The sequence below is a fragment of the Leptonychotes weddellii genome, chromosome 9 (genome assembly GCF_054177405.1).
Source record: "Leptonychotes weddellii isolate Sample4059 chromosome 9, ASM5417740v2, whole genome shotgun sequence".
In the NCBI taxonomy this organism is placed as follows: domain Eukaryota; kingdom Metazoa; phylum Chordata; class Mammalia; order Carnivora; family Phocidae; genus Leptonychotes; species Leptonychotes weddellii.
The window spans coordinates 79,933,247-79,948,354 of record NC_138377.1 but is presented as its reverse complement, the minus strand read 5'-3'; the positions used below and the strand labels follow the sequence as shown (position 1 = coordinate 79,948,354).

Here is a 15,108-nt window from a genome sequence, read left to right as displayed (position 1 = left end):
AAAAAAAAAAGGTTTCTGTTCCTCTGTCCCTCCAGCATAGTGACAGAGAATTAATTTTCTAAATCATGTCACTCCCATGTTCTGTAGTCTTTAATGAGGTATATTTCCTTAAGTCCTCAGTCTTCTGGCTCCACTTCCTAATCTCGTCTTTCACTCTTCTTCTCCTTTATAGGCCACCTGGTTTTGTCCATTTTCTAAACAGGTGGATACTTCCCTGTCTTTGGCCCTCCCTGTATGAGAGTTCCTCTTCCCATGGGAGAGAAGGGCTCTGCTACTCACCTATAAAAGATTGTCACAAGTTTTCAACCTTTCCCTCATCTCCTTTTTCCTCCATGGCCTCTCTGGCATAGAGTTCTCACTTTCTCCTCTGAACATCTAGATCTCCAATTCTCTACCTACTTAGTATTTAAGTATGTTGGTTCCATTTTCTTAGTGTACAGGTTAAAAATATTATATTAGACATAGCTATGACCCTGTGTCACCCTTCAACTGAAGGAGGGTCCCAGGCTGACCTTTTCTTTCGTGGAACACATGGGAGAAGCTGGGAGAAGGGAGAAATAACTCTACCCAACCAAGGGCTTGTGGACAGGGAGGTAGGTTGAAGAATCCCAGGAGAGAGTGGAGGGAGGAGAGGAAGAGAACCAGGGTGAGGGTAGGTGAAGTGGTTGATCTGAGAGATTTGGAGAAAGAGAAGAGAGGAGTTGAGGGAAGGGTTTCTACAGCAGAGAAAGTCTTGCCATGTGTGTGTGGCACAATTTTCCCTTTACACCTCCTCAAGAGAACTTCAGTAAGAATTTATGTAACTTTTTATTGAAGATTGCGTCAGATGTTTTCTCATTAAGTCAGGTTCTGTTTCGTGTGTGTGTGTGTGTGTGTGTGTTATGGACTGAATATTTGTGTACCCTCAGAATTCATATGTTGAAGTCCTAACCCCCAGTGTGATGGTATTTGGAGATTGGATCTTTGGGAAGTAATTAGGGTTAGATGACATCATGAGGATGGGGCACCCATTATGGGATTAGTGGCTATAAGAAGAGAGAGGGCGCCTGGGTGGCTCAGTTGGTTAAGCGACTGCCTTCGGCTCAGGTCATGATCCTGGAGTCCCGGGATCAAGTCCCACATCAGGCTCCCCGCTCAGCAGGGAGTCTGCTTCTCCCTCTGACCCTCCTCCCTCTCATGCTGTCTCTCATTCTCTCTCTCGCAAATAAATAAAATCTTAAAAAAAAAAAAAAGTTTAGAAGAAGAGAGAGAGATTGTTTGCTCTCTGCCACATGAGGATGCAGAGAGAAGGTCACCATCTGTAAGCCAGGGATATGGTCCTTACCAGTGAAGGGGAGCAGAATATGCCACCCTGAAATACGTCATTTTGGCATATTATTTTAAATTAAATTTCCCTAAAAAACAGTTGGTACAAGGGCACTCTGATCTTCCTTAGTCCCCTTCAAAGCAGAAAATAAATCTCCCATGTGACAGGTACCCTCCCTGAACCAGGAGGGTACAAGTCATCCCTTACCACCAGAAATAAGGAAGTTAGGGTCGAAACTGTGTAAACAAACCTTGTTGCTTCTTCACTTACTTACTACCCCAAGTCCAAACTTCTTTGTCTTGTCAATTCTTCACAAATTTATTATTTGTCTAAAAGATGTAAAAGCTGCCTGCTTTGATCACTTCTTTGAGTTTCATATTTTTTATGTAGCTCCTGTACATACAAAACTAAATTTTTTTCCCTGTTAATCTATCTTATGTGAATTTAATTTTTAGACCAGCCAAAGAACCTAGAAGGGAAGAAGGGAAAGTTTTCTGCCCCTACACCAGGAACTGAATAGGTCAGTGCTTTAAATATTTATTTATTTAGTTTTAAATTCCAGTATAATTAACATATGGTGTTATATTAGTTTCAAGTGTACAATATAGTGATTCAGCGGTTCTATACATTACTCAGTGGTGATCAGGATAAGCGTACTCTTATTCCCCTTCACCTGTGTTACCCATTCCCCCACCTACTTCTCTTTTGGCAACCATCAGTTTGTTCTCTTAAGAGTCTGGGTTTTTTTTGTTTGTTTCTTTTTTTCTTTTTCATTTGTTTTGTTTCTTAAATTCCACATGTGAGTAAAATTATATGGTATTTATCTTTCTCTGATTGACTTATTTCAATTAGCATTATATCTTCTAGATCCATCCATGTTGTTGCAAATGGCAAGATTTCATTCCTTTTTTATAGCTGAGTAATATTCCATTGTGTTTGTGTACATATTTATATATATGTATAATATATATTTATATGTGTATATATATTTATATATGTATAATATACCACATCTTCTTTATCCACTCATCTGTCAATGGATACTGGGCTGCTTCCATAATTTGGCTATTGTAAACAATGCTGCACTAAACATAGGGGAGCATGTATCTTTTTGAATTAATGTTTTTGTTTTCTTTGGATAAATACCCAGTAGTAGAATTACTGGATTATATGGTAATTCTATTTTAAACTTTTCGAGGAACCTCCATACTGTTTTCCACAGTGGCTGCTTAGCCTAGCACTTTGATCTTGGGCTTGCCAACCTTCAAAACTGTGAGAAATAAATGTCTATTATCTGAGCCACCCAGTCTATGGTATTTTGTTGTGGCAGCTTGAACAAATATAATGTGACACTATGTTGAGATTGGCTTTCAGGTTCAGAGAAGAAGGGCTAGCTAATTCTTGTGTGTGTGCACATGCGCACACACACACACACACTCATCTAGTTTATAAGTTTTTTTGGCCAGTATCTTTTACTTCTCATTATTCCATGCAATACCAAGCAGTACCATGAATGAATATAAGAAACCCACCTGCTAACCTGTTTATCTTTGGTATTCCTGGACCTTTGTGCCTCTCTTCACCCAATTCCAATAGACTTGTCATAGTCTCCGGTGGGTATCCCAATGAGGTGGACGTGTTCTAGTCACTATGCAAGGAGATCCATTAGGATTTTGGAAGAAGATAAAATGGGAGAAAATGGGATATCATGATTTATAGGAAATATATATTTTGTCATTCAGGTTACCAAAATATATTTCTCATATATATTTGGTCTTTGGCCACAGTTTCTCACTCACAGCTTCCACAACTCTTGGAATTTCCTGAGTGATGAGAGGAATGGGAGCATCTTTTTTTTATAATATTTAAAGCTTCAGAGACAAAAAGGTAAATGGGTGTTTTATTGTTCATAACAGGTCCCTTTCCACCACAATTGGGTTTATGTTAATGAGATGACTTTTGGAAATCACCTAAGGATGGGGGCTGGTTGCCAGCAGAATCAACCATGAATAGAGGGGTAGAAATATTAGTCCCAACCCCTGATTCCTGAGGGAGAAGAAATGGGCTGGAGGTTGAATCAATCACTAATGGCCAATGAATTAATCAATCATGCCTATGTAACGAAGCTTCCATAAAAACAAAACAAAACAAAAAAAAACGGAGAGAATTTGGAGAGCTTCCAGATTGGTGAACATGTTTGGATTTAGGGAGAGTGGTGCACCCCGAAATAGCATAGAAGCTCCACCCCCTGTCCCCTGCATCTCTTCCATCTGGCTGTTCCCAAGTTATCTGTTTTGATAATAAACCTGTCATCTAGTAAGTAGAATGTTTCTCTGAGTTGTGAGCTACTCTAGCAGATTAATTAGACCCAAGAAGGGTGATGGGAACGTCTGATTTATAGCTGTTAGGTCAGAAGTACAGGAGCCAACCTGGACTTGCGATTGACACCTAAAGGGGAGGGGGCAGTCTTGTAGGAGTGAGCCCTTAACCTGTAACCCAAGGAGGGGGTTGTTGGAATCTCCAGCCTGTAGTCAGTTGGCCAGAAGCACAGATAACCAAGCGGGTGTGTGATTGGCATCTCAAGTGGAGGGCAACCTCAGGAGACTGATTCCTTAGCCCGTGGAATATGATGCTATCTCTGGTAGATAGTGTCGGAAGTGAGTTGAATTATGGGACACCTAGCTGGTGTCCAAGAACTGCTCCTTGGTGTTGTGGGGAAACCCCCACCCCCACACACCTTGGAAATTGTGCATAGAACCCCTTAACACATATATGCACACACACAAAATCATCCTATAAATTTTTAATCTTTTGTATGTTTTATAAAGTACACGCAAAGTACAATTGGCATAAAATAGAAACTGCTTGGCAATTATAGCACTAGAATTGTAAATTTCCTTTGAGAGGGTAAAGTTAAGGATTTCTATACCTGGATATACTTCGGAGAGCTGGTCACTTTAGAAATACAGATTTCTAGGCCACATTTCAGACCTACTGAATCAGCATGGTGTGAGTATTCGGGACAGGAATCTGAAGTTTGACAAGCTCCTTAATTCATCTTGAAGCAACCCACCCAGGGCTCTGCATTCCACTGAAATTTAACCCCCTCGTCTTCTTGAAGAGGAAACTGAGGCTTCCAGAAGTAAAGCGAATTGCCAAGAACACAGCAGATTAGGAGTGAAGCCCAGACCAGGACCCACATTTGTCTTCTAATCCCATGCTTGTCCCATCCCTATTTCTGCGATTGACGTTCAAGCTACAGGCATCATTTTCTAGTTTCCCAGGCTCTCCTTTCTCCCATTCTATCACTCTGGACACTTCCCAGGGGTTGATTATCTGTGGAAAGTTATCTAACATGATGTCACTAATATTGTTGCTAGCAGAAAATCATGTAGAAATAGAGACATTTTCTGCTGCAGCATGTTACGTAGCACAAATGGCTTGATTTCCAGATGGAACTCATAGGAGGCAAATTTCCAGCTAAGTCATGTCAATTGTGATTGAAAAATACAAAAGCATCTGAGCTTTTGTAGATGTAAGAAACACAAATGAAGGATGTCTAGCATAGGTGAGTGGATATATGGCAGTCCTGGCAACAGAAACAGAGAATTTAGGGGAAGGAACAGGTTTAGGGAGTTCGCTGTTATATCAGTTATCTATTTCTGTGGAATGAATTAGCTCAAAATTTAGTGGCTGCAAACACCACACATTTATTATCTCAGTTTCTGTGGGTCTCTGTGCGCACTGCTCAGCTGTGTGCCTTGGGCTCCAGGTCTCTTGCAGCTGCAATCAAGTTGTTGGCTGGGGTTGTGGTCTCAGTGGAAGGCTTCCAGGCTCACCCGTGGTTGTTAGCAGAAGTGGGTTCATCCAGGACTGTTGTACAAGGGCCTTGGGTTTTCACTGGCTATTGGGCTCTCTTGGTTCCTTGCCACAGAGCCTCTCTATAGGGCAGCTCAGAACACAGCAGCTGGCTTCCAGCAACATGAGCCAGCAGGAGAGCAAGAAAGGGCAAGCAAGATGAAATCCAAGTCTTTCTGTAACTTAATATCACAAGTGACATCTCAACACCTCTGCCACCCTCTAGCTGCTAGAAGTGAGTCACTAGGTCCAGCCCACACTCAAGGGGAGGAGATTACCCAAGGGCATGAGTACCAAGAGGTGGAGATCTTTGGGGATGATCTTGGAGGCTGCTGCCCAGCCTGTGGGAGGATGAGGTGGAGACACCCAGCAGGAACTTGGGCAGCTAAATTTGAAGCTCTAGGGAGATATTTGGGCTGGAGATACAGATCTGGGAGTTAGTAGCATTTTATGAGAAGGAGGTGAAATCATGGGAATAGATAAAGTCAGCCAGGAAGAACATTTATTCTTAAGGTATCCAGTATTTACTAGTATCCACTAATTACTAACTTCTTAGAGAAAATTTAGATTGAAAGTAAAAACAAAAACCTGTAGGAAAAAAATAAATGTCACTAAGCAAAGCTACCTGTCATTCCTAACTTGATTCAAACCTTGAGATTGGCCATGAAAATTTGGGTTAGGGCATGTGGCATTTCCTGGCATGATTAGAATATTATTAAGATCCTGAGAAAAGCTAGTTGTCCACAGAAATTCCTTAAAATAGGTGACTAACTGAAACCTGAACAGTCTCCTGATGAAGAAAAATAAAGTCTAATTTGTCCTCTATCAGTTTTAAACTACTGATCCAATCTCAGTGTTTCCAACAAGCTTGGGTGATGAGTACTGTAAATATTCATATAACATGATTAATCATGGTCATTTAAAGGCCTCCTCCCACAAGCCCTCAGGACCCCTCCCCTCCATCAGCACTGGGCCCAGGGCGTGTCACAGAAGCCTTGGGGAGCTAGAGGTATGTCACAGTGAAGGATGGGGAAACACCTCATAGTCTCCTTTGGCCCATGATCTTTCCTCCCTTTCTGCCTTTGCCTCATGCTCATCGGTTCCGCTGGAATGTTCTCCCAGACTGTTTCAGGCAGCCAAATCCTACCCTCCCTTCAAGGCACTGCTCAAATCCCATCTCTTCCATTAAGTCTTCCTGACTGGACAAGCCCACCCCACCCCACCCCACCTCTCTCCTCCCTGGACTTCTGTCTTGGTGCCGCCCATTTTGCAGGCTAATCCCCAGGCATTTTCTGTGCTTGCTTCCGTCTTCTCCATCAGGGGTTGGCAAACCACAGCCCAGGGGCCTCATCTCATCCCACAGCCTGTTTTTATACGGCCCGCGGGCTAAGAATTGTTATTGCACTTTTAAATTGTTGAAAAACTCAAGAGAAGACTAGTATTTTGTTTCATGTGAATATTATGTGATATTTAAATTTGGTGCCCATAAATATTAATTTTTGTCAGTAAATTTTGTGGAAATTTGCTTTCTTTTGCCTCTGCCCACAAAGCCTAAAATATTTAGTGACTGTCATTTTATGGAAAATTTGCTGATCTCTGCTATAGGCACTTGATGTCTCCCTCCTGAGAGAGGGTGTAAACTTTCTGGGAGGACCCAGTGCTGACACTCTATGGTGGCTTCTGCAGGGTCTACCATAGTGTGGAGCACAGAGCTGGTGTTTGGCAAATGCTGTTGAATGGAGCTAAGAGAGAAGGTGTTTTTAATTTGTGACAGCTACAATGTTATGTCCTTTCTTGTTGTCCAGGCCTTTTCTCTATTCCCCTCTGCTGTTGAGCTGGTATCTGTTATGTCTAGTAGAAAAAAAAAAAAATGACAGGGAATACCAGGGTGGGTCACAGAACTCATGGCAAACACAGATGAAATGAAGTGTGGGAAGCAGAACTTTTGTTTTGGGTGGGGAGGAACTGTTTGCTTTGGGGGATTGAGGTAATGAAAGTTATTTCAATAACATAATTTAACAGTTGTGCATGCTTTCTGCCAGAAGTACAGCTAGGCAAACCTCACCCAGGAACCCCATCTGCAAAATGTGAAGCTTAAACACTGCAGTGCTGAACAAGTTCTCTTCCCTCTTTGGCAGAACCCAAAACTATACACACGCACACACCTTGGTTAGACTGTGTAAACTGCACCATATGGACACAGACTAGAGAGGGAAGCAAAAAAAAAAAATAAAAACAATTGTGTGAAGGTGGTGGGATTATGGGAAAATACTTACAAAAAATGCCATTTTCTTGAAATACCTCAAATATTTCTACAATAAAACCTCTGAAAATAATTAAAATGAAAAAAATCACATTCCTTCTCTAGCATGCATACATTTTATTTTTTATTTTTTTTCACAGAAAAGCCAATTTATTATTACTAAAGTTAGCTTTTGTGGAGGACTATAGATCACATATTAGTAGTCTCATTAATAATGTGACCATTATCTATAATCAGAATTTTCAAAAGTAAAATTATATACATATATATAATGTAATACAAATATTTTTTCTATCCTTTAATTTCCAAAGCATGCTCATTCACATCTGACTGATAGTATATATATCCTTTCATGATAGGCAAGGACATCCATATTATCCCAATTATACAAAAACAGATGCAAAATAGAGTTATGTGACTTCCTTGCTCGAAATTATAAGACTAAGTGTGTGTGTATATATATTTTTAAATCTCTTTATTCCCATTCCATCCTTTTCACTAAACTTTATTCCTATAATATCTGCCCTTTTTATAGTCCCCTCTCTTGTGAAAGGCATCATTATCCAGTCACTCCAGCCAAATCTTCTTCTTCTCCATCACCCCCACCTCTAGTCATCAAGTGCTAACAAGACATCTTCCTAAATCTTTCTGGGATAGATCTCTTCTCCAGTAGAATTCCCTTTTGCAAGTCCATTTCTTCATAAAAGATGAAAGATTTTAATTGCTCTGCCGCAGTTTTCTCTTCTTTACTTGGTGGTGACAGCTTGCCTGCTGTATCAGGATGATTAGTCTTGATTTCATATTCCAGCCTGTATTGAATGTAATCCAGATCAGAGTCAGCTTTCTGGAACATCAGTTCCAGCTTATCGACCTCCGCCTCCATGTTGAATAGCATGCATACATTTTAAAGTTTTTTTTTTTTTCTTTTTCACTTTCCCCCCTCACAAAGCTAGAATTTTACATTGAAGCAGGAATTTTTAGGAGCCCGAGTATAAATACAGACAGAAACATGTACAAATTTTCCTTAAAAGGAATATCTATTTATGTCAACTTAAACTGCCCTTCCTTAAACTCAAACTCTCTAAAACTGTAAAATGGGAAGACCATTACCAACTTCCCACTGAATACAGTGCTCGCATAACCCAGGCTTGAGAAACGGTAGTTGTCACTAAAGGGGTCTCTTCCAATGCCCTAGACCTTGTGATTCTCACAGGCAGATATGGCAGCTCCTTCACAGTCCAATCCTCAGCTTCTGACCACAGCTAGCATATCGTGCCTGACTTTCAACTGAAGTTGGTTAAATGAATACATGAACTAAACAACAGCAACAAAAACAATAATAAATGGGACATATATAGAAGTACTCTGCTAGCAAGCAGGCAACTTAACTCGACCTTCCGTTCTTTTTCAAAGCCAAGACCCATTCACTCCTATTACCTCCCAAGATGGAACGTCTAAAGCACAACCAGACAATGTGATGTGGCAGGGCTCCATCAGTAGCTGGGAGCCTTAAGGCTTTCTTCAACACACAGAGTGATAAGGAAGAATGGGTGAGGTTTTTAAGTTGCCATCGTATAACCATCTTGAAAGGAAGCTCACATATTCATCTGTGCATTCAACAACTCTTCATTGAACACCTGCTATATACAAGGAATTGTTCTATGTGAGTAGGAACTAGAAACTGAAGCCGAGAGGCAGGAAAGTTGACTAAAGCAGCTGTTAGGATCCTTTCATTTCTTGGGGAGAGCTTAGTGACTGTAGCATGCAGTGAATGGAGCTCTCACATAGGATGCAGTGTGCATTAAGACTGCGATGAAGCTCAAGGAATGAATTATCCATAATAATACCATGTGTTATGGATACTGGGAGTGGCTACCATCTACATCAACCCTAGATCTTGACTGGCATTTTTATGGCAGGTGGACGAAGTAGTGGTGATGAAAGGAAGAGTACCCTTGACTTGTTGTCAAAGGCATGGTTCTGAACCTCGCCCTGCCTCTAGTACCAGTTTTATGAATGTGAGTGAGTTTCTTGACTTTTCTGAATGTGAGTTTATTTATCTATTAAAATTGAGACAGAAATATTTTCCCTCCTAAGTTTGTATTAGTTATCTATTCCTGTATAATAGACTACCCTAATAATTAAGAGGCTTAAAACTACAATGATATCTTTATTCTGTGAGTTCACTGGGCAATTATGCTGATCTACTGAGCTCATGCTTGTAGCTGCATTTAGCTGGCAGCTTGGTGAGGGTCTCAGCTTAGTTGAGACATAGTTTTTCATCTTGGACTTTTTCAAGGCATGGCTATCTTAGAGCCCTAACATCTTGAGGCCAATGTTTACCCTCACATCTCAAGGCAAAAGAGGAAGCTGTGAGGTCTCTTAACACCTAGCCTTGGAAGTCATACAACGTCACTTCCACCATATTTCTATTGGTTAAGGGAAGCCTCAAGACCAAATCAGATTCAAAGGGAAATAGTTGGGAAATAGTCTTCACTTCTTCTCCTTCTCCTTCTTCTTCTTTTTTTTAAAGATTTTATTTATTTGAGAGAGAGAGAGAGGGAGAACGAGCGAGAACACTAGAGCAGGGGGAGGGAGACACAGACTCCCCGCTGAGCACTGGCGCCCCGCTCTGGGCTCGATCCCAGGACGCTGGGATCAAGACCTGAGCCGAAGGCAGATGCTTAACCAACTGAGCCACCCGGGCACCTGATAGTCTCTACTTCTTGATGGAAGATGATAAGAAATATTGTGCTCATATTTTTCAATCTACCATAAAAGTTGTGAGGATTAAATGAGATGATGTATGTGATTTGGTATTGTTTGTCTGATGTAAGTAGGTATGGTTTCTGGTAGCTGTTATATATGCATTCTGTTTTTGTAACTTCAAAATTCTACAATGTGAGCAGTATTCCACTCTGAGTCCAAAGCTAGGTTTTGATGCTATGACTGGTTGTATTATAAAGGATCTATTTGCCACCATCAATGGAGAGAATTGGGGCTACATGAAAGTTCTAGTTAACTCATTTCACAAAATAATGCTTTAGTTTTCAATAAAAGACCTAGAATCTGATTTTAGAGTATTCTTCTTAGGCTCTTGGAAATGCTTTATCTCAGTAAACTCTAAACATCCTTGAAAGCTCTTGAGGTGGTACAGGGACATCCAGACATTTTGTGTGTGTGTGTGTGTGTGTGTGTGTGTGTATGTCTGACAAGCATCTATGCCCCCAGTTTTGGGTAATAGTGTTTTGGTCATCCTTTATGGAGTAACCCCTTTCCCATGGCATGCATCTTTTTAGGACCATGTATCAGGATGCTCCATCATCCCCTGACTAGGACTGTGGGCAGGTTCCTTAAACTAGCTAGGCCAGTTGGACCCTAGCCTTTGAATTTGAACCCTAAGAGAGGTGGCAGAAGGACGAAAATGGTTGGAATTGATTCACCCAAACAGTATTACCTTGAAGAGGTTCTCCATTTGTTTCTGCTGCCTCTACCCAGAACTGCATGAGTTCCCATTTTATTCCAGAGTCAGGTTCAATGAGCAATCTCATAACCTGATAATACATTAAGCAATTTTATTTGTTTGTTTAAATTATCTAGAGTTAGTTTTCTTGTAGACCAAGATTGCTGACACAGATATTTATTCAGTAGATATAGAGTAATGAGAGTGGTCTGGAAGCCAGAATACTAAATGATCAAACAGCAGCCAACAAAGTAGTTATCTTTTGTAACAGTTTTCAGGACACTGTACAAATTTCCTTGAATAAGGAATACAGCCTTGTCCTTAAGGGTCTGTAATCCAGCTAGGGAGAATCAATATAATAATTACAGAAAATTATAGTTCACCCAAACAATATGTAAATATTCTCATTGTCAGTGCCTGACATAGTGCTTGACACACATACTATAATTATGTATTACAATTAATACATTATTAAGTGAATGATTCAATTAGGTGCAAGGAAGTTTGAACAAGAGAGACATCATGAGCAAAAATTCCTCATGAACAACAGGAATTTGAGCAGATTCTCTTACAGTGGGTGAGAATCCTTTGAAATGCAGAGGAGAAACAAGGGAATTCTAGCCTGGACTTATTTTACAAACAGTGTTATAAACTGTGATGAGTTTAAAAGAGAGTGGTTCCTGGATCAACTGGCATCAAGAAAATCTTTTTGCAAAGACATAATTTTCTGTATTTGTTAACCAAATTTTGTTACTGGTAACATGCTGCTCTAATATATGTAGATTGCCTAGATAATGGGAATATTTCTTACATATTTAAAAGTGGCATTTGTCTTCTAGGGAACAGGGTTGTTTTTTTTTCTCTTACCCCCTTTTGGTTAAGCCATGAGACTTATTGCCCAAAAAGGGCGGTTTGTGGGGTGTAGAGCTCCCAACCAATATGAAGAGGAAGTAGAAAGTCTCTGCTCTACTGAAGGAGGGAGCCAAGGGGAAAAGAGGAGGGAAAAAAGGGCACAGGCCAGAAGCAAACTTTAATCTAAATCTCTCCCTTAGAGGTAAAACCTGGGAAGGCAGTTTGGAGTTGAGTTAGGAGTACCTAATAGAATTGTTCAGAAATCTTGGAAGGGGGCTTGCAGGGCACCCAGGTTTGCTCTTTGTTTTGTGGGCAAAAGCCTTAGAAAAGCCTGTGTTCAGCTGCTGCTGTGCATCATGTCACCGAGTGGAAGATTCTAAGAGAGATTACAGTGTCTCACATGCTGCTGGAGTGTAGGGAAAGTGGGCAGAGTTTCCAGATTCCTCAGAGGGTGAAGAACAGTCCAGAATACTGTGGGAGCTTCCTGGATCTCCAACAGCCATGCTTCTCCTGAGCCATGATTCCTCTGCTTAGATCCTCTTCCCGGTCCAAACAACTCCCTTACCTTTCTGTACCTGGGAAGCTTTAAAAAAAAAAAAAATGCCCACATCAAGGTTCCAGTCAAGGCTATTTCAATCAGAACTCTGGGGGCTGGTTCGTGCTGTCAGTTTTGTTTTGTTTTTTTTTAAGGTCCCAGGTCATTCTGTATAGCCAGGGTTGAGAGCCACTACCATATGTAAAGTCTAGGTAAGTGTTTGGACATAAGTTAAATACACTTCCTCAGGAAAGCCTTCCCTGATCAGTCCCAGCTTAGGTCAAGTCCCCCTGTTATATATCCTTCAAGCAAGCATCCAGTATTTCTTCCTCTTGGCATTTAACAATTGGATCATTATTTTTTCAAGTTAAGTTTCCCTGTAGACTATCTGCTGTGTGAAGGAAAACACATTTCTGCCTTGCTCACCACAGAGCCAGGTTCAGTCATGCACCAATTGGTACATAGGTGGTGCTCAGTAAATTTACGTCTTGGATGAATGTCAGCCAAGAGTGTGTGACCAAGCCTCTAATTCATAAATCTGCTAAGAGAAGTTTTACAGGTGAGACCTTAAGCACTACATACTTCTAGAACTATGACTTTAAATGGGCTTATATTTTTGACAGTTTCACTGTTTTCATCTTCCAAGTTCACTTGTCATTGTTCAGCAGGCTCATCATCGCTCTGATAACTCTGTGTGGTCAACATTATTATTTCCATCTGGCAATCGGAAAGAGGTTAAATAACTTGCCCAGGTCCCTATACCCTATTATCTAGGCACAAACAATTGCAAATAAGGAAAGCCCCCTTCAACAGGATTCCTTTTTGTGCTGAGCTCTTACTTCTGGTTTGACGACTGTGGCTGCCACACGGGGATTTTCTGGGGTCTCCAGTTCCAGCGGCCAGGGCCCAGGGTGCGATTTCCTGCCCTTCCAAGCCTTTACAGAGTATAGGCAACACTGAGCCTTATCCATATAAGGATGCCATAAATAATGTATTCTCCAAAGACACTGTGCCTTGCTTGTCCTGGAGAGGCTGTGCGTGTGTGTGTGTGTGTGTGTGTGTGTGTTTGGGGAGGTGAACTAGGATTGTCTAGGAGAAGCCCAATCTTAGTTAGCTGTAGGCTGGGCAGGAGGACCATCCCTTCACCACCCCCATACCAGATCTCCAATTCCAACATTCACAGGCCTGTGAATCAGAGGGATCCTACTCAGGCACTTGCAGCATCTTGGATCAGCCTGGGTGGCTTGACCTGAGCCTCGAAGAGCAGTGCCCTGAGTGGGCACTCGACACCCAGGGGGCAAGTGGCAGCGGCGGAGACCCCTTCCACCCCCGCACACCAGCCCCTGTAGCTACCGGTGCCATGACCCGCGACGCGCCCTGCCCCAGCCTCCGGGACTCCGGTCCCCGCTGGGTGCCGGGCCGGAGAGGCGCAGGGAGGCGGCGCCGGGGAGGCGCGGGCAGCGAGGACGCGTCTCCCCTCGCGCCGGGGTCGCCGGGGCCTCCGGGGCCGCCGTCTCCAACGTGCGTTCTTGGTGCAGGTGGCACAGCTTTCCGCGCCCGCCGGGCTTCCCAGATCACGGGAGAGGCTAATCTCGGGTCTAGACCTCCCAGCGGCAGAGAGAGCTAACCCACTACTCCACTTCTTCCCATTCCCCCAGCTCCTCACCCCAAAACGAAAAAATCCCAGGCCGGGCAGAACCTGATCACCTCCGCCTCCTCCCAGCTGCGCTAATCCTGCGAGCTAGGGAGGCCCCCGCGCCGAGGCGGTGGCTGGCAAAGGGGAGTGGAAAGGGAGGATGGATGGGGCCGAGGGGTGGGGTGGCGATGAGGGGGATGTAGGAGGGGGTGTCATTTTCTTTTTCTTTCTTTTTTTTAAAAAAGTATTTCTCTCGCGAGAAACCGCTGCGCAGACGATACTTGAAGAGGTGGGGAAAGGAGGGGGCCGCGGGAGCAGCGGCAGAGACTGTGGGTGCCACAGGCGGACGGGCGGCCACAGCTGGGACAGCTGCGGGCGGAGCGGGGCAGCGGCTGCCGCGGCCAGGACCGAGGAACAGCCGCCGCCACCTCGGGAGCCGGAGCCACCGCTTCTCCAGTGGGTGCAGCCAGGGTCCCGACAGGGGTCGGGCGGCCACCGGGGCTGGAGCTGCAGCCACGGAGGCTTTTGCGTTTGCGCCGCGCTGAGGGCAGGGACAGGGACTGGGTGAGGGGCTGTCCCGGAACGTCCACAGCTGGCGCTGGCCCTCCCCTGCCTGACAGCTTCCTGGCCCGGGGCTCCCGGTGTCGGGCTCCGCGTCAGATGCTCGGCGGGCGGTGGCAGCGCCCGGAGCCGGCCCGGGACGGCGCGGCGGGCTTCCAGCCCCGCGGCTTGGCGGAGAGGACAGTCAGGGAAGCTGGGGCGTTCAAGCGCGCATCGCGCGCATTTTGTGCCATTAAAAAAATAAATAAACCCAGCGAACTGGCCACGGGGTTTAGAACCGCTCGGGACATGGGTACTCTGCGACGCGCTTTTCAGGCGGCGTCCGGGAGGCCGAGAGGTTGGCTGGAGCCGCGGCCGGCGGGGGCCTGCGCTTTTCAGCCAGCTGTGGACCAAACGGTCTTCACTTACCCAAAGTAACTGCGCCACGCTCAGGCGGCGCTCGGGCTGGGCTCGGGAATGGGGACCCCAAGGCTTCAGCATCCCGGTGCCCTGAACGTCTCCCCCGCCTCGGCGATTTGTCTGTTGCAGCTGGCAGGGGCCGCCTGAAGTGGGAGCAGCGCCTGGAGAAGGCGGGAGGAGCCCGGCCCGGGGGACGGGCGGCGGGAGAGCGGGACCCCGGCGGCGCGGCGCGCTT

General features: G+C 44.0%; 1 long non-coding RNA gene across 1 annotated transcript; it reads right to left on the bottom strand.

Moving 5' to 3' along the window:
• Positions 1-9,299: 9,299 nt before the first annotated feature.
• On the bottom strand, positions 9,300-15,024 carry LOC115942151 (uncharacterized). Its single transcript, XR_004076774.2, has 2 exons — positions 14,883-15,024; positions 9,300-12,325 (listed from the first exon to the last, which is right to left on the bottom strand). It is a non-coding gene; the product is annotated as an uncharacterized LOC115942151 (long non-coding RNA).
• Between the last annotated feature and the right edge of the window lie 84 nt (positions 15,025-15,108).